Consider the following 19,584-nt stretch of genomic DNA (forward strand, 5'->3'; position numbering starts at 1 on the left):
GAGAGCCATCAACTTTTATGGGAACTTATTAAGATGGAGTTTCGCTCTGAAACCATATCATACTCGAAAGCAAAACGCAAGGAATTTAAAAACAGGGAAACTTATCTTCAGGGAAAACTCGATGCCCTTGATAATGAAATATGTCACGGAAACAACCACTTCAACCAACCACTGTTAGATGAATACGAATCCATCAAGACAGAACTCAAAGATATTTACGAGAAAAAGGCAAAGAAGCCATGTTCCCTTCAAAAGCCCGCTAGATTGAAAAAGGTGAGAAGCCTACCAATTATTTTTTCAATTTAGAAAAGCGAAACTTTGAGAAAAGGGTTATTGCACAGTTAAAACTTGAAAATGGCGAGATTATTTCGGACATGAAACAAATCAACCAAGAAATAGAATTATTTTATAGTGATTTACTAGAAACAAAATCATCCGGCCTTCCTTCCACGAATTTCAGAGAGAACTTTTTCGCCTTTGTTGAGGACCTAGACATTCCCAAATTGTCTTTTGAGGAATCAGTGTCTCTTGAATCTGACCTGACACTTGATGAGATAAAAAACGTTTTAACATCCTTTCAGAACAACAAATCCCCTGTGGATGATGGCTTTTCCAAAGAATTTTATGAAACATTCTTCGACGTAATTGGCACACATCTCCTTAATTCATATAATGAAGCTTTTACCAAAGGACAATTGTCAATATCTCAAAGGCGTGGCGTTATCTGTTTGATACCAAAAGATGACTCCTGCCTTATTGAGCTGTCTAATTGGCGACCGCTAACTCTTTTAAACGTTGATTACAAAATCTTGGCAAAAGCAATTGGTCAAAGAATTGAGTCAATACTGTCTTCGATTATACACTCTGATCAAACAGGCTTCATTAAAGGTAGATTCATTGGCCAAAATGTTCGGCTTTTAAATGATATCATGGAATATACAGAGGCTAAAAAACTCCCAGGCATCCTACTTTTTATTGATTTTCGTAAAGCCTTCGACACCATTGAATGGAATTTTATCCACAAGTGTATTGAAGTATACAACTTTGGTCCAAATATCACAAAATGGATATCCATTCTTTATAACAATGTTGAAAGTGGCGTGATGAATGCGGGTTTCATGACTAATTACTTCAAAGTTTCTCGAGGTGTCCGTCAAGGGTGTCCCCTGAGTCCTCTTTTGTTTGTGTTAGCGGTTGAAATGCTAGCCCTCAAAATACGCCAAAACCATCTCTGCCGGGGCATCGAGCTCCCAAGTGGACAGAACGCCAAGATCTCACAGTTTGCGGATGATACAACCCTGATTCTTGAAGATACCACGTCACTTAGAAATGCCATGAATATAGTTAATTCATTTGGAGTATTGTCCGGTTTGCAATTAAATAAAAAGAAAACAAAAGCCTTGTGGATTGGTGCTTCGAGCAAAAATAAGATAGAGCCTTTAAAATTCCAGTGTCCAAAGGATTCCATAAAATTCCTTGGAACTTACCTTTCCCACGATGCAGCTGCCAACAACAACAATAATTTTTATGTCAAAATAAGGAAAATGGAAACGAAGCTTAATATATGGCGGTCGCGGGACCTGACGCTCTTTGGAAGAACTATGCTAGCAAAATCTCTAGGTCTGTCTCACCTAATCTATACTGCCTCCATGCTTTCTGCCCCAGAAACAGCGATACAACAAACCCAAAGTAAACTGTTTGCTTTTCTATGGAAGAATAAGAGAGATTAGATCAAGCGACAGGTTCTGTTCCGCCTTTTATCTAAGGGTGGGCTAAGCTTTCCCTGCTTCAGGACTGTATAGTAATAAAAGCGCTACGTCTCAGTTGGATAAGTAGACTCTTAAATAACTCTCATGACACCTGGACGGCTATCCCTAATTACTACTTCGATAAACATGGCGGGCTCCTTTTTCTTCTAAACTTTAATTACAGTGTCGAGAAATTAGACAGAAAAATCCCTCTCTTTTATCGAGAACTCCTTGATCACTTTCAAGAACTGCGTAGCAATTACGAAGATCCCTTGAAACGCGAATTCATTTTGTGGAACAACAGAGATATCACTATAGAAATCAAATCGGTCTTTTGGAAGGTGTGGCGGGATAGTAATGTTCTTTTTGTGCAAGACTTGCTGGACAATCAAGGTAATTATCTTTCACCACAAGAATTCAGCGATAAATATAACATCAAAGTTAACTTTCTGCAATACTACCAAATCACCTCAGCTATTTCCGCTTATCTCAAAAGTTATCAATTAATGTTGGGGATCTCAACTCAATTTGCGAAAACTTCGATTTCCAACTATCTAAAGATATCACTCTCAATTTAAAGAAAACTTTTTGCACGCAGTTTTATAAACTTTTTGTTGAGGAAATCAAAACAGAACCTACTGCTATTAAATCATGGCGGAAAAATTGTCCTGAAGTTGCTGACAATTGGGTGAACTGTATCCAAAACAACTATAAAATCACTCGGGATAATAAGTTAAGACAATTCTATTTCAAGTTGTTGCACAGAATATTAGTCACTAATAAAGAACTTAATCGATTTGGAATAACTGACTGTGTCAAATGTGTTCTGTGCGGTGAAAATAACTCTATTGAACATGCATTCTTTCATTGTCAATCTCTCTTGAAATTATGTGACGAGTCTCTTCAATGGTTCAATAGTTTACACCAAATCAATATCAGCCTAACCCCGCTACAATGCTTTCTCAATTTACCAACACCAAACACCAATCTTTCTGATAACCAAACAAAGAATTTGTGTCTTCTTCTGTTATATGCAAAGCAATACCACTATGCTTGCAAAACAATGTAAAAGAAACAAGATACTTCTGAATTCATATCTAAATTTATTATCCAGCTTGAAATCGACAAATGACTTGACGTGACTATGTTGCCCTTTCCCCCAGCTATATACATTTTTACAAAGCTAGAGAGACATATTTTTTGTAATATTTACTACCGTATATATTATCGACTATTTTTCATTAGAATATTATCAGTTGTAACAACCCTCTTTTCTGCACTACTTTTGTAATTTGTTGTAATATTGTAATATGTTTTTATCAATAAAATAAATAAAATAAAAAAAAACAAAACAAAACAAAAAAACAAAAACAAAAACAAAAAAAAAAACATTTATGACACTTTTCAACACTTCCTTCCATGAAAAAGTAAAATTAGGGACTATGTAAGACTATGTAAGACCCCTCACGACATCAAGGATAATATAATGTTTTTTCAGGACTGATTTACTGTCTCACAATGGAAATACTTGCCTGGTAATAACAGCTAGTGCCCTGGGAACGGGAGTTAACATACCCAACATCTGAAAGGGTTGTTAGTTTTGGAGTGCCAGAGAACATGGAATTCTACCTTCAAGCAGTTGGAAGGGGTGAAAGGGATGGTTCTGATGTTTTGTCCATATTGTTTTACCGTGCATACCACTTGTGTCACTGTGATCCCACAATGAGGGCATTTGTTAAAAACAAAGTTAAATGTAGGCATGTGGAAAGTTTTTGGAACAGTTTTTTAATGAGAAGATACAAAAACCTTCCATACTGCACAAGGGCTGTGATGTGAGTGGTAAACAGTGTGATTGTGAAGCCTGCCCTAAAGAAATGTTAAAAAATTATGCTTGGACGATCAAGATAAAACTTTCTACAAGAAGGGAGATCAGAGCCATGCAAACTTTGCAGAAAGTTTTATCTTGATAACCCTTTTCGTTATAATTTTAGTAATTTGTATCATTTTTGACAGAGGATGATCAGAACACATTTAACTAATTTGTTTAGCATTGCCAGGAGGTGCAATGTCTCTTTGGGGTGACGGTTTCACTTATAATATGGGTGTTTAGAACAACCTACCTCCGTTCCAGGTTGTACATTGCTGTCATTCTATTTCTGGTGCCTATAGCTCGCTAATCCGGCAGTGGTGATCAGGAGGGTGCTCAGGTTACACATTTACAGCGAAGGTGAATACAAATTACATAAAAGACACATTAACAAATAGCAAACGAAACTACTCACGCGCGCATACGAAGAACGATTACGATTTGTGTGTACTTGATTAGAAAGGAAATTTGAATTTAAATGTCCTTTCAACTATTGTCCTCCAGTGCTGATAGGAGTTCGGTTTTGCAACTTTATCCTGCCGGATTGCTTCAGTTGTGTTTGCTTCTAAACTGTTCCAATTTTAAGTCTAAGACGGACGACTTTTTTGCGATCTTCTTGGCAAGGCCATCGTGACCCCGCAGCAGGGGCGGGGGAGAACACTCTTCGACGGCTGGCACTTTTTTTGTGTTTGGATCATCCAACAAAAAGTGACGTCACATCCGGTAAAAAAGCGGGCTGAGCGGCAAAATAAAATTTGACTGCGACATAATCGTTCTCCCTGTAAGTAAAACAGCAATATTTCGCAATCGGCGGGATATTTCTAACGTTTTATTTGACTATGATAAACAAAATTTTGTCTTCTTCCTCGCCATATCGTTTGTTTGAGGAACAGAACAATTATTTATTCAAAAAGACGCTGTTTTGAAGGCGTGTGTTTTTACGAAATGTCGTCGTTTCTTCATAGCTGAATTCCACAGGAGTCATCGTTTACGTGGGAATAATGAATTCTAGGTAAGTTGCACTCAATTCAAATATCCTATTCTCTTAAGTAGGCATTACACTGAGGGAAAAGCGGAATGTCAGTTTTCTACCCGTGGGAAAACCTATTTAACAGAAGCCCATTTTTTGAAATTTACCATTGACAAGCACTTGAGAGTAATGGAGAGCTGTTAAGGTTACAGTATACCTTCGGGTCGGTAATTTTCTTCAAATTTGGATTTTAGGTCAAAATAGTGGTCGAAGAATAATCTCTAATTTCTGAAAAAAAAATTGAAAAAGGCTAAATATTGGCGGAGAAATGGCGGTTTTACGTTTTCACCGGAAGTAAAAGTTTACCTCTTGATTGACAGCCCTATGGCGCGTATGCAATCAACCGAGACGATTTTCGCGGGAATATACCTATATCGATGTCACGAATTGACTACTCAGTTGATCAGCATTGTTGTTCTGACTACCCAGCATTTTTGGTATTAGGCGTGTCTCTATTAAGTTATAAGTAAACATAGACCACGTTTAAACCATGGATCAGTTCGAAAAAGCGAAAACAGCGAAGAACGAATGAAAATACATTAATGAGTGAAGAAGCGAAAGTTCGCCACGCGGATGAAGCTATAGTTATCGTATAAGGTGGGCAAATATTCGTGGTAAGAGAAAAGAAAGGTTCTGTAAAAATTTCGGAACTTGACAGCAATAACAGGGATGCTGACAGAGACTCTTCTGATGAGTCCGATATCGACGAATCGTCGCACTCATTGAGACCATTTGAAATATTATCCATGCACAGTTGCCCACACACAGTTGCTCTCCGCGCTTTCTTTTGTTTGTTTCCTTCGCTCAGCCACTCTAGCGTTCGTATCCTTTTTAGTCTTCCCCATTTTGCCAGACCAGCTTCAATAAAAACCGAGCTACAGAAAAATTATCTCTCTGCCTTCGGTTCCTTGAGCGCATTGCGAAACACAAGAGTTTTTTAGAGATTCGCGCGTAAATTTCACCAGGAGGTTAACGGTAGTAAACTTTCCCTGCACTGATTGGCTTAGTTATCTGAGAACCCAGTTAAAGGCGTTTGTGGGCGGAGTTTGTTTGCGAAGCAGAAAATTTTTCTTAGCGCTGTTTTCTCGAAGAAATTTTTTCACTTGAAGCAGACACTTTAAAGAGTTATAACTCAAAGGGAATTTGTTCAATTGCTCTTAAATTTGGACAGTGGCTAGTTTAACATATACACTACAAAAGCCTGTCTGGGAATTGTCAATTTCGAAATACTTTTTCTTCGAGAGCGATTTTTGTACGATCACTCCACCTTTTTTTAATCCTATTTCGAAAATGTTCTGTAACTTTTTACTGCAATTGAATATGCCAAAACGCAGACACGTTTTTAAAGTGCTTTGGGCCCTGAAACCGAGGAAAAAATTAAATTGGCGAAAAACGAAATTCGCTTCGACTTCTGGCTTCCTAAAGGTGATTCGGGCGCTCGCATTTAGTGGTCGTGAAAAATTCGACAATTCATTTTCTTTCAAAATTCTTAGTATAGTTTGATAGCCAGCTCCATAAGCTTTAATTTGATATAGGGGTTTAGGTATCTACAGCTTAAACTGCACGCGCTACATCGCTTGCGCGCGAGACACCCCTGAAGGTATACTGTAATCTTAATCGTATCACACTGTAAAGACATAACGGGGCGGAACTTTCTTGCCAATCGATACTAACTCGAATTCTTGTTCTTGCTTGTGAGTCAAACTTACAGTATACATTCTGTTACGACTTGTTAAGAACCTTAAACGAGATATCTTAACTTTTCCCTTGGTAATCCCTCAATTATGGTAAACGCTTCCTTTCACAAGTACATACGCAGGCCGTGAACCCCTTAAATATAAACAAGAGGATATTTTTATGGGCGATGCAGTAATCGGGGCATGTCGTGGTTTGTTTGTTTTTTTCCAGTTATAATGTAATTTATTTTTCTGTTTCAACAGTGTTAAATGTCAGTGACACTATAAAGTTTCAATACACCCCCGATCCTATGAGGTCAAGCATGCACCTTTAATTGCTTCGATTCCTTTCAATTGCCTTGTTTACAGACCAAGTTCCCTATCTTTTAATCCCTAGCTATCATATGTATTTGCAACTTATTTTGAAAGGTTACTTAAACATTTTGCCCTATTTTCAGTCTGCTTTCTCTATATAAGCTTACATCAAGACATTTCAGTTCCAGGGAATGAGAGAACCCTAGGAAGTCCGACAATTCTCTCTCATAGAGTTCAATTATTTTAATTCATCACGCTTTCAATGCGCGATGTTAACAAACTGTTTGCAAATAGTAATGAAATATCATCCCCCAACACCCAGCCATAAAAGGAAGTCTGGGAACAGGTAATGGCAACAATGACACTGCCAGGCTGGTGAATGTTACAAGCTATTATGAACTCATGTCTGACAATGATGAGTGACCATGGTGCGGTGGAACTGAACAACCAGACTGTGACTGACATTGCTAGTGTTAGTGTTGTGAAAGTGATTGCTAGCTCGTAGTGTCTGTGAACTTGGACCAGACCAGACCAGAAAAGGTTCCGTACTAGAAGTTGACTGAGAGTAACAAGTTTGTACTCAAAAACTGAAGAAGCTGCCTGATCAGACAGTCTTAAAGCCAGCTTCATCACAGCTTGCCAAGAGTTCCTGGATTGTGTATGTGGGAGGACTCCAGTGATGACATATCGGGAAGCTCTGCTCAAAAGTTTTCAGGCTTCAGATATAACTATTAAAGGGTAAGGGATTTCTGACAAGTTGAATTCAGGTGTATAATGAAAGGGTATGCAAACCTTTCTTTTAGGGATTTCCCTTCTTCTAGTTCTAAAATGTTGTTGATAATCTCTCATTTACTCTCATGAGCCAGAATGAGGGGATTCTGATATATTGTTCAAAAAGATATTTTAAAACTACTTTCTAAGGGTTTAGAAAAGGGGTACAGTATTAAGGGGTTGGACCTTGAGGTGGAGCTTCCCCATTTAAAACTAAGTAGAATACCCCCCCCCCCCCCCCTCTCCTTGTGTAACAAGGATGTTCAAATTGTTTTCTGGAAAAAAGCAAAAAACAAAACAGTGCCAATTTAAGGGATTGTGTGATTATCAATGTAAGTTCCCATTTGTATTTTGAATTAAAATGGGCCTAACGTTATCCACAACAGTATAAAATAACCATACTTTGCAGCTTCATAGAGAGACTCAAACTGATAATGAAAACATAACTTTTATTTTTGCCCCTTCCTTTGTACCTTGTGATATTTTTAGGGAAATTCTCAAAATGTCCCTGCCCAAAGAAAATAAAAAATATAAATGAAAATCACTTTCTTTATCTTAGAAATGATCTCTGAGACAAAAACGTCCTTTTTATGGCTAGTTATTATCTTACAATGTGTTGTGAAGAAACTGCTTACAGGGAAATATAAATGTTCAACAAAAAAAATGAACAGGAAAAAAGCAACAAACTTTTTCAGAGGAGCTCCTGCAGTATATTCTTCAACTTACATGTAGGGTAATAGAATCTGTTTTTACACTTTCACACCAAAACACCACAGAAATGAGAATTATTGTTATAGTGTCTGAGCTGCATATTTTTTAAATGTAAACATTTTTCATAAAATTTTTACATTATATTCTTGCCAGTACGACAACATACCAAATATATTTTGGAGAGAGGAGTACTTATAAAATTAATTCAAACTGGTGTAATTTAATTTTCCATTTAATTTTTGTAAACCTCTTACAGAATGCAACTTTTGGTTAGGTTGCACTTCACTGTCAAGGAAGAAATCACACCAAGGTGGCTTTGTATCTTAATTATGATTTCCATTATCAGTAAACAAATCACACTTGCAGGTCTCTCGAGGGTATTTGCTCATTTACCACCTATAAAAAACAAGATATAATGTATCATTTTTACCTGTGCTGTAAATTTTTCAATTGAAATCAGTTTGTTTTCACTTTTAGAGTGGTTTTTAAAAAGGATCACAAGCACACCACCCACCCCTCAGTCCCTATTCCTACCCTACAACAGTACAGCTAGGATCCCATATCAGCCCCCAACATGACTGATAACTTACCACAATACTCCTATACTACAATACAATCTTTGTACAGACAGACCTAGATTCAAACATCAGATCTCTGACTTTTTGGTCCACTTCATCTCCACTAGGCCATGAAAGCAATCATTGCAAATTTCCTTACATTTGTTGGTCTAATTTATTGTTGCTCTCAGATTCCCCCTTCCCCTTTGATAAAATTAAATTGGTTTAAAAAAATAAACTGGTTTAAACAAATTAAAGCAGAGGTAGAAGTTGAGCCATAAAATTACTATAATTTTAGTATGAGAATATTGAAGTATTACTATACTATCAATATCCATATGTTCTATTGTAAAGACAGTGTAATTACTCAAATTGACCTTCATTGTCAAAGACAAAAACCTAAAAACATCTAAACACAGGCCAGTGAGGATATTGCCAGTTTTGCTTTTGCCAACAACCATTCTGCCTCAAAAATACAGAAGATAATGACAATAATAACAGAACCAATGTCTGTCAATTCAATAAACACACCAAATTCCCCTCCCCTTTCGACGCCTTACAGTAAAATTTTACCAACAGCATAAATTCAACTCAATGCTTTAAAGTGCTTCTATCCTTAAATTTTAACCCCTTGAGTCAGAATTTTCAGGTGTATCACATAGAACTCCACAAAAGATTAAAAATGCTGTTTACCTTTTGCATATATCTGCATCAGTTCCAACGATACGTAGGTTTGAAAAATAGAAATATGCAAATGACGTGACTGATGTTGTCATACAGTCAACCCAATTTTACATCAGGTTGGTAGACTTGGTAGACTCTAGACTTAGAACTACAGAAAACACACCTGTGGCTATAAAAATTATTTACAGCCTGTATTTTTCCATGGCAATTTGCTCTTTTCCAGTCCCCTCTAACCTGATTTCACTAATTCAGTGATTTTCAGCTTGAAAAAAGTTAAACGAGGCTACGACTTTGACCTTGCATATTAATACGCTTCCTAGATCATGCTGATGAGGCACCATTGGCAAATATCAAAATGGAAAGCAAAAGGTGGCCAGAAAAGCCTATAATCATCAGGGAAGGTTGAAACCCAGTATGTTGCCATGGTAACAAAACTGTTTTGCTCATATTATGGAGGACATCCGCAAATTTCATCATAATAGCACTTTAAAGCACTGTCCCTAGGAGCCCATGGTCCCTTGTATCTGGACAATAGTTCAAAACTTGCCTGGGATATGGCAAGCCGTTTGTAGCAAAATTCAATCCTTGCAATATATGTTTAATCCTTTAAATAATGGTTTTATTTAAACATATAAAAAGGGATTCAATCCAATGGCAAATAAAATTTTTGGTTCAACTCAATCTTTTAATTTTCATGATTCAATCCAATACCTGGAATATTGATTCAATCCAATACCTGAAATATTGATTCAATCCAACACCTGAAATATTGATTCAATCCAATTCCTGGAATATTGATTCAATCCAATACCTCGAATATTGATGCAATCCAATACCTCGAATATTGATGCAATCCAATACCTCGAATAATGATTCAATCCAATACCTCGAATAATGATTCAATCCAATACCTTGAATATTGATGCAATCCACCTCGAATATTGATGCAATCTTCCTGGGCCGAGCGCGGCCAACAGGAACGAGAGTAACTGAGCACTAGAGAGCACTGAAAACATGGCGGGCGAAGGAGAACTAGATTTAGAAGTCGAGCTTCCTAAGTTTCTTGCAGACGTCTTGGATAAAATGGAAATAATTTTTGAGAATTTTGACTGAGAAGTTGCAGAAGCGCACGCCGAAGTTCTTGATCAAACCATTAGTCTGCTTAGGTAAATGAGGCATTGCTACAACCGAGACACAAGGGACACGGAGAATTTAGATTCCATTACTGTCGCTTTTGTCGATGTAAGTTAACCACTTTTTATGTGACAAACATATTTGTTTATTAAAAGCTGTGTGTGCTAGCTTTTTGTGGCAAATAACATAAACTGTGGCAAATTGTGCTACCACATTGGTCTCTGGTATTGTGCATATTTCTGCTGTCCAATCATTACTGGCACACTAAACTTTGAACTGTAAACAAAATTTTGCTGTGCTATATACACAGTCAAACATTTTTCTCACAAAAACTGCTTGTGTAAACCTGGCTTTATGTTATTTTTGAAATAAGAACCTTTACATTTTACAAGACAGCAATCATTGAACATTGGGATGTGTTTTAAGTTTTTCAATGTTGTTGTCTCTTGTTTTGCATCATTTAACCCACCTGCAGTACTTCTTTCCTAAAAACGATGTTTTTCTTGATATTCTATGACAAACATTGCACCAATTTGTTGTGAATATTATCAGGTACCCAGGGCTCAAGGCTAACACTACTGCCAACGAGCCACACATTTCAGTTTTGAATAATAGATTTTGCACTTTCACTTGCCATTGTGACAATCATGATGGAAAGGAGTACTGGTCTACTGGATGAAAACAAAATTGAGAATTATCCTGAAAAAGTAAAACTGAAGAGAATAGAAACTAATGAAAACAGGGAAACTATGAGTGGATTTCATGGAAATAATTGCCTCTATAAGCATGTAAATATTTAACTATTAAACAGAGATAAAAGAAAATGGTAACACTGTGTTACGAAGCCCAGGTGCTACATATTATGTTGCATGTAAATAAACGTCGAAAACTCAGAACCTTTAGTTTAACTTTAATAAATCCACTTGTAAATCCAAACATCCACGAGCTAAAGAACTGCGACAAGCATTTCGATCAGCCCAATTTTAGCGATTTAGGTTTATCTAGTCCAGGTTTTCTACAGATATCAAAAGGAACTAACTAAGTACGGGAACCAAAAGAGCGAAATTATACGAATGCGACCCTTACCGACTGTTTCGTTCCAAGTACAAATGTCCAATGTTCTTCAAAAACAACAACATGGCGGATCGCAAATCAAAGACAACCCACATGCTTCATTAACACGTGAAGCAAACACGTTACGTCATACACAGGTCCGCACAACGTGCGCAATGGTAGCCACACAGAGATAGAAGTACATCAGAGATTGAACACAAGCATATTCAAGAAAAGCAGGATTCGTGTTTGTGGTAGTGAAATTTTCTTAGTGATTATTATTAACATTTTAGATGCAACAAGAAATGTCCAAGATTGACCACTCTTATTAAAAAGTCAGTGAAACTGTGTATTAAAAAGGCTGGCTGGTGCAAAGTTAGTTTTGGCTAGTGACATGAGACCTGTTAGTAACCATTATGCCATTGCACCAAGAATTTAGTCTTGTGTCCTGGGTACTTTTGAAAGTAAGATAACAAATTAACCTTACAACATTTTAACATCTGTTTTGATAAGCACCTGAAAAATCTACAAGGCAGAGTAGTGCACATGGGAGTTATAAAATGCCCTGATTTCTCTTCAGTTTAGTTGTGTTGCTAGACGTTAGACATTCTGTAATTCAAGCAGTTTCTGAGTTTTGTATATCAATGAAAAGAAAGATGAGAAAATAATTTACTTGATACAGGGTGAGGTTTTCTGTTGCGAATTGAGTTGCAAAAATACTTTAGTGGGGCCATAATCTCCTTTACCCAGCCCACACACATGTAGTATTATGCAACTGTCAGTTGCCCAAGTTTAACTGTCACAAGTTCTAGAGCCTCTTAGAAGATGTCTACTCCCATTTGACTTGATTGTCTTAAGGGATCTAGCCTTTCCAATACAAATGACTGCACTGAATCATGTTGTCCCAGGTCAATTTCTTCAACTACAACATTGTTATCACTGTCTAATGGAGTTGGACCATCAGGATCATCACCATCGTATTCAATATCATATGACTTTCCATTTGAAAGGGGGTTTTCAGGCTGCATCATATGATAAGCCACATTTGGTATGGCAACCAGTTTTTTTTCTGTTCTTACATTTTGGTGGTTGAAAGCTTCAGTGAACTGGCAAAGAGCTTGGTTTATCCTTGCTTGAAAAACTAAGTTTAAGGTGAAAAGATGCACTGAATTATCAGTGTCCAGGATGCCTGACAATTCCATACTATAAAAAGTGTAAAAGTACAAGTGGGAAGCACAACGGAAAACATCCCTCCACAATCTTTCAGTTTCTTGGTTGTGTTGACGGCCCTGCAGTGAAGCTGCCCCTCTCCTCTCTTCTAACCTGCACCATTGTATCGCACACACCAATGTTTTCAACACCATGATATACTCGTACTCTCAAAGGCCAAAATTCTCCATCTCTCTTAACGGCATCCAGAAACAATTCAAGAACTGTTTCTGCTTTATTGTTGGCACTACATTTCAAAAACGTTATTCTCCGAGAAAATCCATCTATACAGCCATGAATTTATGTTTTTTGGAGTGACCTTCTCCTTTAAAATACACACATTAAGACTTAACTCAGTAGCAAGGTACCTCTTGTATGACCAGTAACAGTATACATGTATCCAAAAACAAAATATATATTATCCAAACTCAGTCATGTTAGTAGTGTTAGTGTCTAATGAGTTCCTGCGAAGAGATAATTATACAGTCATTCTAGCAACTCTCCTCAATATTCTGGGAGTCTCCCATCTACCGTTTAGATCATCCATCCCAGTATGGCAAGCCGTTTGTAGCAAAATTCAATCCTTGCAATATATGTTTAATCTTTTAAATAATGGTTTTATTTAAACATATGAAAAGGGATTCAATCCAATGGCAAATAAAATTTTTGGTTCAACTCAATCTTTTAATTTTCATGATTCAATCCAATACCTGGAATATTGATTCAATCCAACACCTGAAATATTGATTCAATCCAATTCCTGGAATATTGATTCAATCCAATACCTCGAATATTGATGCAATCCAATACCTCGAATATTGATGCAATCCAATACCTCGAATATTGATTCAATCCAATACCTCGAATAATGATTCAATCCAATACCTCGAATATTGATGCAATCCACCTCGAATATTGATACAATCTTCCTGGGCCGAGCGCGGCCAACAGGAACGAGAGTAACTGAGCACTAGAGAGCACTGAAAACATGGCGGGCGAACGAGAACTAGATTTAGAAGTCGAGTTTCCTAAGTTTCTTGCAGACGTCTTGGATAAAACGGAAATAATTTTTGAGAATTTTGACTGAGAAGTTGCGGAAGCGCATGCCGAAGTTCTTGATCAAACCATTAGTCTGCTTAGGTAAATGAGGCATTGCTACAACAGAGACACAAGGGACAAGGAAAATTTAGATTCCATTGCTGTCGTTTTTGTAGATGTGCTCAGTGTGTTGCATCGCAGAGCTATTACTCTGTCAATTTTTACTGCGGAATTCATTACGATAGAAAGCGAAAAAAGAGGAAATCATGGAAGACCATTTCTTAAAATTCCTGTTGAGGTGCTTGAGAAACTTTGAGGACTAGGATTCATCTGGACAACGATAACAGAGATGACTGGAGTTTCGAGATGGACAATTCACAGAAGAGTGACAGACGGAATGGCTTAGAAGATATGACGGGTTTCGACAGCTTACCTGATAAGGAACCGAAATCAGTCAAGAGTACATTTCTAACCACGGGAGTGCTACCGGATATAACTTCATTGCAGGTTTCTTAAGTCCAATGGGTTACGGGTTCAACGGAGAAGAATAAGAGAAAGGTTAACAAAATTAGATCCCCAAAATACTGTCTTGAGATGGGGTGCGTAAATTCGCTTTGGCATCTGGATGGACATCACTCTCTGATCCGATGGAAAATACTAATTTTATGTCAACGCTAATGAAAACCTTGCACTACGGTTAGCCACTCACAGAAGTTTCAGCCTCTAAAGTGCAGGTTTTCCTTATGAAGTTGGCCTCCAAAGAAGCACCCAGGCCAAGTTTTCATGACATCACTCTGTCCGACAGATTTTGACTACCACTCTGGGTTATGGCTGCTCTTGAGACATATTATTTTGAGCTAAACATGCTCTAAACTCCGAAATAATAGCATTGAAGATAGTGAAGAGGTTAATCACTTGGAAAAAAAATAGATTTTGCTGACCTTGTGACAGATGCCAAGTCAGTTGCAGGTTCTTCTCCTTCCCACCAATTTCAAGTTGGACGGAATGAAGTCACGTACTGGTAAACACAGCCTCAGGCCACCAAGACAGTTGCAAAATGGTGGCCTCCGAAGTCGCTTCTTAATTTCGAGATGAATTTCTTAAGGATAGCAGGCACTTCAGAGGCTGAACCTTTGGTGAGTGGAAATGCTGAATATACACTTGCTATAAGTGAAGACAGAAAAAGTAAGCTTTTTGGAGTGACCTTCTCCTTTTAACTGAAAACGTGTGAGCTAAATGCAACAAAATGTATATTAAACCTGGGCCAGTTCAGTATGATTTATTACAAAGTTTAAATCAGCCACAAAAAAATTGTTAACAACTGATATTACTTTGTGAAGGCTTATGGAAGGGTTATACTTTTATAAAGCAAGTACTATTTTGGTTTACTAAAGAAAGACTCTTGTTACTGCTTAAGTAAACTGTGTTTGGTACAGTAGGTGTCAAAATATTATGGCTTTGATGACATGATAATAGAGATATCAGCCTTGGTAATTTCAGGGATAGTGGATAACCAATCTCCAAATAATAGAGTTATGGGACTTCAATATCAAAGTGATGCCTGATGCTTATTATAAATTGTGTATATTACTCCTAAAATGTACGATCCAGAATTTTGTTTTGTGGGTAATACCTCAAATTCATTTTCACCTCTGTGTGGTTACAGGGGTTCTTTAAATAAGAAAATGACTGACTGACTGAGCCTTTGTTCAAACCAGAATCAAGTGGCCGTAATAACAAGGTGGCCATGTGAATGGGGTGGCCATAAGGCGGGGTTCCACTGTAGCGATGAACATATAAGATGATCCTCTCAAACACCTACCCATAAAGATTTTGAAAAGTATAGAATGTATAATCAGTTAGACAACACACAACTTGGGTCCAGAGCTGACTAGAAATATTCTATTTTATATCCACACCCCCTTCCCCCAGCCACACTCACTAAATAAGTCAATATTTACCACCTAACAGAAAAGATAAAAGTGCAGAAATAACTCTTTCATAGCCCTGTTTAAAGCTCATGTCAACAGAGGAAGAGAGAGTGTGGAAATAAAATAGAATGGCCCTACTAGGGACCTTTTATATGGTCTTGGGTACCCAAGACAACCCTTCTCCTGAGTTACCCTAGCCAAGCTAACTTTTCATTTATTTCTTTGAAAATTCAACCAACCGTTTACATTTAGGATCATGAACCTGTCTCGCCTGCGAGACAACAGGGGTGGGTGAGTTGTCTAGCCTTGGCTCATGTCACGCCTTGGCACCCTGACAGGCAGGACAACTTTTCTTTATATAAACACTTCGGCTTGGCTAACCGGGACAACTCTTGGCATGGCGAGTGTCACATGATGCCTAGATTTAGAATTTAAAGCAGAAATATCAATTTACAAAGAAGAGAAAATTAACTCAGCAAAACCCATTGTGATTGAATGACTGAGGGAAACTCAAACAAAGAGGGATATTGCACATTTGATTATTCAATAAGGGTTTTGAATAGTCATGCAGGGTCAAATTCAGTCAAACGCATTGGGAAATAAATGGCACACAATCACTTTAAGATCAAACCAAGCTAGAATTGTCAGCCCACCCACAATGGAGCAATCACAACTGACCTTTGTGAATTATTTGATGCATGCGTATGAGACAGCCATTTTTCATTCTTTCTTTACAAGATGGAAGGTAGATGCCATTTAAACATTGATCAAATAATAAACAAAGGTCCCGTTGCTACAGAGCTACTTTGTATCCCCACCAGATTAACAGAAGATGAGGTGTTGTAAACAGATCTTTGGAAGAACTAAAAAAGCTGTGAAAACAATCAGCAGCAGCCTTTGGTCCCACAGCATGTCTTGTTGAGTCAATTTCATTTGATATATAGAACATATCTTTAAAATCTCAAAATAGTCAAATTAACTAATTATGACTACCAAAATCTGCGATTCTCCCTACCCTATTTATTACCAGAATAAAAATTCGATGACCTATTTACCACCATGGTAGCTGACACAGTTGCCCTAAACATAATTTTTGAAGGCCTTTTGTTTATGGTCTTATCAATAATGATGAAAAAGTAGCTTCTTCTAAACAACATTGCCCAATTCAAGACTAGAGTACAAAACCCATATCCTAGTTAAGGCCAAAATGGCCAAAACTGATACCCTATTTATGACCAAAACGACTGAAAAACCATACCTTTTGGGGCCACACATATCCCTATAGTGCACATAAGGGAGTACCCCCCACCCCAGGTCACAGTAGAAGTGGGTACCTGTCAAAAGCGGAGGTAAAGTTAAGGGCTAAGGATATACCATACCATCGAGAGCTAACCCTAAACAGGCCAACCCCCCTCTTTTGGAACTGCCTAAAGAAGTTGATCCCCAGGCCAGCATTGCAGTTCAGACAATACAGAGGACTGGATAAAATTTGAATTCTGTCCAGCATATATTTATGAACAACTTCACAGTACCCGGGGGGATACTCCCAGAAAAATTTGGTGGGGGAGTGCTTCACCCCTTTGTTGATCTCTTCGGGGAAATCTGATATCCCCAAAGCTCGCCTCTAACTCTCAACACTGCTTATTTATTACAGAGAAAAACCGTATTCAACAAGAGATACGGAAATAGGATACTAACCTTGAGTATACGCTTCAGCATGTCTTTTCCACCACACGCACGTGTACACAGAGCTTCAACTGAGTTCACTTTCAGAAAAAAACGGCTTCTGTTAAATATGTTCCCGTTGTACACAGTGCAAACTACGGCCAGCAATACTTCATCCAGGTTGTTGTTAACATTATAGGCTATTGCACTTAATGTTATCACCGAATCATGAACAATAAGAACCAAAAGTCGGAACAACACCAGTTTTGAATATGTGTAAAATCTGCCATTCGATGACTGAAGGCTCTCCGTTATTTTCCTTCAAAACAATACTAAACTGTTCTCTTTTGCCAACAGTTTTGCTTCAAAAGTCGAAGAAATGTGCCTACAAGATATTTCTATCCTCAGTATGGAAGGACACGGACCTAATGGTTTGCAAATAGAAGAAAATCTTCCCCAATCGAAACGCCATTTTTTCGCTTTGTGAAACGAGCTGCGCGGCACCGTTTAAACCGGATGTGACGTCACTTTTTGTTGGATGATCTAGTACAAAAATTTCAGGAGTCTTCTGCCCCGCCCCTGCCCCGCAGTATAAAGTTGTACTTACTTCCAGCACCGCACAAAATTCAGGCATTCAGCCCACAACAGAGGCAGCACGAATCCTTTTCATTCTTCACCTTAACTCTGCTTATTCAATTTTACCTAGAGTTTGCGAACCAAGGGTAGGAGGCAAACCCTTCAAGTTCTACACGACGACTCTTTTTTGCGTTCTGTTTACATTTTACATGAACGGCGATACGGCCTGGGTTCGAAACTGTATCTTAGCAACGCGCTGAGCATGCTCAATAAAAACTGGACACGATTCGTTCAGAGTCTTTTCTCGGTACAAAGCATATGTACCGTAAGAAAAGGCTCTGCTTGCAGGGTGCTTGTCTTCTCTTAAGGTAGTAGATACCCGCAAAAATGGCCAAATTTTGTCAAAACTGTAGTCCAGAAAGTATGACAACTGAAAACCATATTTAATCATAACTTATGCTACATTAAGACTTTAAGTCTTCAGCTACCTCTGCCAATAAGTTTTAAGAGGTTTCGTCAAATCCTGGCCGAGCTAAGGGGTGTTGACTAGGACCCCTACTGTGAAATAGCTACAATCTTGGGGCAGGTCAATCTCCTTCAAAACCTGTCCTAATTGGGCCAAATTTTCGTTGCAAATACAGGAGACATGGTAGAATGCAATGACCTACTTTTCACCAGCTTCTGGGGGGGGGGGGTGGTTCTGTTTCCATGGCAACAAGCAAACATAAAAGAAAACTTTTTTCCAGTTTGGCTCTCATTTAATGATCTATGTTTCACCTGTATGGTTTAAAAAACTACATCATTGCATTCTACAGGCAAACATACACACCCCTGCCAAATTTGGTGAGAATTGGACAATTCGTTTTCTCAAACGACCTGCCCCTAAATTGCATAACCTCAAAAAACGTAACTTTTTCATCCCCAGATTTTACTAAATTTTTGAATAATGAAATACATTTGAGACATTCTCAGCAGGTAAATGTTGTTTAGACCTTAATAAAAAAGTATCTAAATAATGTTCGAGGTGAAAAATTAAAGTCCAAAAGCCCCAGGCTCATATGTTGGCCCCTCCTGCTCCTCATTCCTTTCACTGCGGCTTTTTTGCTGACTGCGACGAATTTGGCGCTGTTATTTTGTTGCCTCTGAGGACTTTTCTGCAGCTGCACAGTCTTTGTTTATCAATGGCTGTAAGACCAGACTTGCAGTACTCTCCAACCGCCAGGTTGAGCCCTCTTAGCATTGTTTGGACTGTTCTAGCACCCCATTGAAGAGGCAAACAGCAATAGCACAAGCTGTCAACACTGTCTCAGGACCAGCAAAGAGTTCTTTCAGACTGAAAGGAATACCGGAATTCAAAAAAGTCGTTTAAATAAAGCTAAATCGGTAAAATAACCACACCGGGAGCAAACAACACACGTATGGAATATGCTAAGCCATTTTTATTGAAAATTTTCACTTTTAAGAGTCATCGTCAGAGAAAACCGGGCAATACCAAAAGATCGAGGTCGGCCGTTTACATCCATCTTTTCACAGTTTAAAAGCTATCCGAAAAGATTAACCACCATGACATTTGCCGAGGTAGGCGTTCGTTTTTCTTCCAGATATCACCCCATCATGAT

General features: G+C 38.0%; 1 long non-coding RNA gene across 4 annotated transcripts; it reads right to left on the reverse strand.

Annotated features, from left to right (window-relative positions):
* Nucleotides 1-7,836: 7,836 nt before the first annotated feature.
* LOC149105273 (uncharacterized) lies at nucleotides 7,837-17,555 on the reverse strand. 4 transcript variants are annotated; one of them, XR_016201625.1, is made up of 3 exons: nucleotides 17,423-17,555; nucleotides 11,580-16,142; nucleotides 7,837-11,004 (listed from the first exon to the last, which is right to left on the reverse strand). It is a non-coding gene; the product is annotated as an uncharacterized LOC149105273 (long non-coding RNA). The 4 variants fall into 4 exon arrangements; XR_016201627.1 differs by lacking the exon at nucleotides 7,837-11,004 and having other exon boundaries at nucleotides 11,384-14,957; nucleotides 15,427-16,142; XR_016201624.1 differs by lacking the exon at nucleotides 7,837-11,004 and having other exon boundaries at nucleotides 11,384-16,142.
* Between the last annotated feature and the right edge of the window lie 2,029 nt (nucleotides 17,556-19,584).

Source organism: Orbicella faveolata, unplaced genomic scaffold (assembly GCF_042242905.1).
Source record: "Orbicella faveolata isolate gen_17 unplaced genomic scaffold, um_ofav_v1 contig_34, whole genome shotgun sequence".
In the NCBI taxonomy this organism is placed as follows: Eukaryota; Metazoa; Cnidaria; class Anthozoa; order Scleractinia; family Merulinidae; genus Orbicella; species Orbicella faveolata.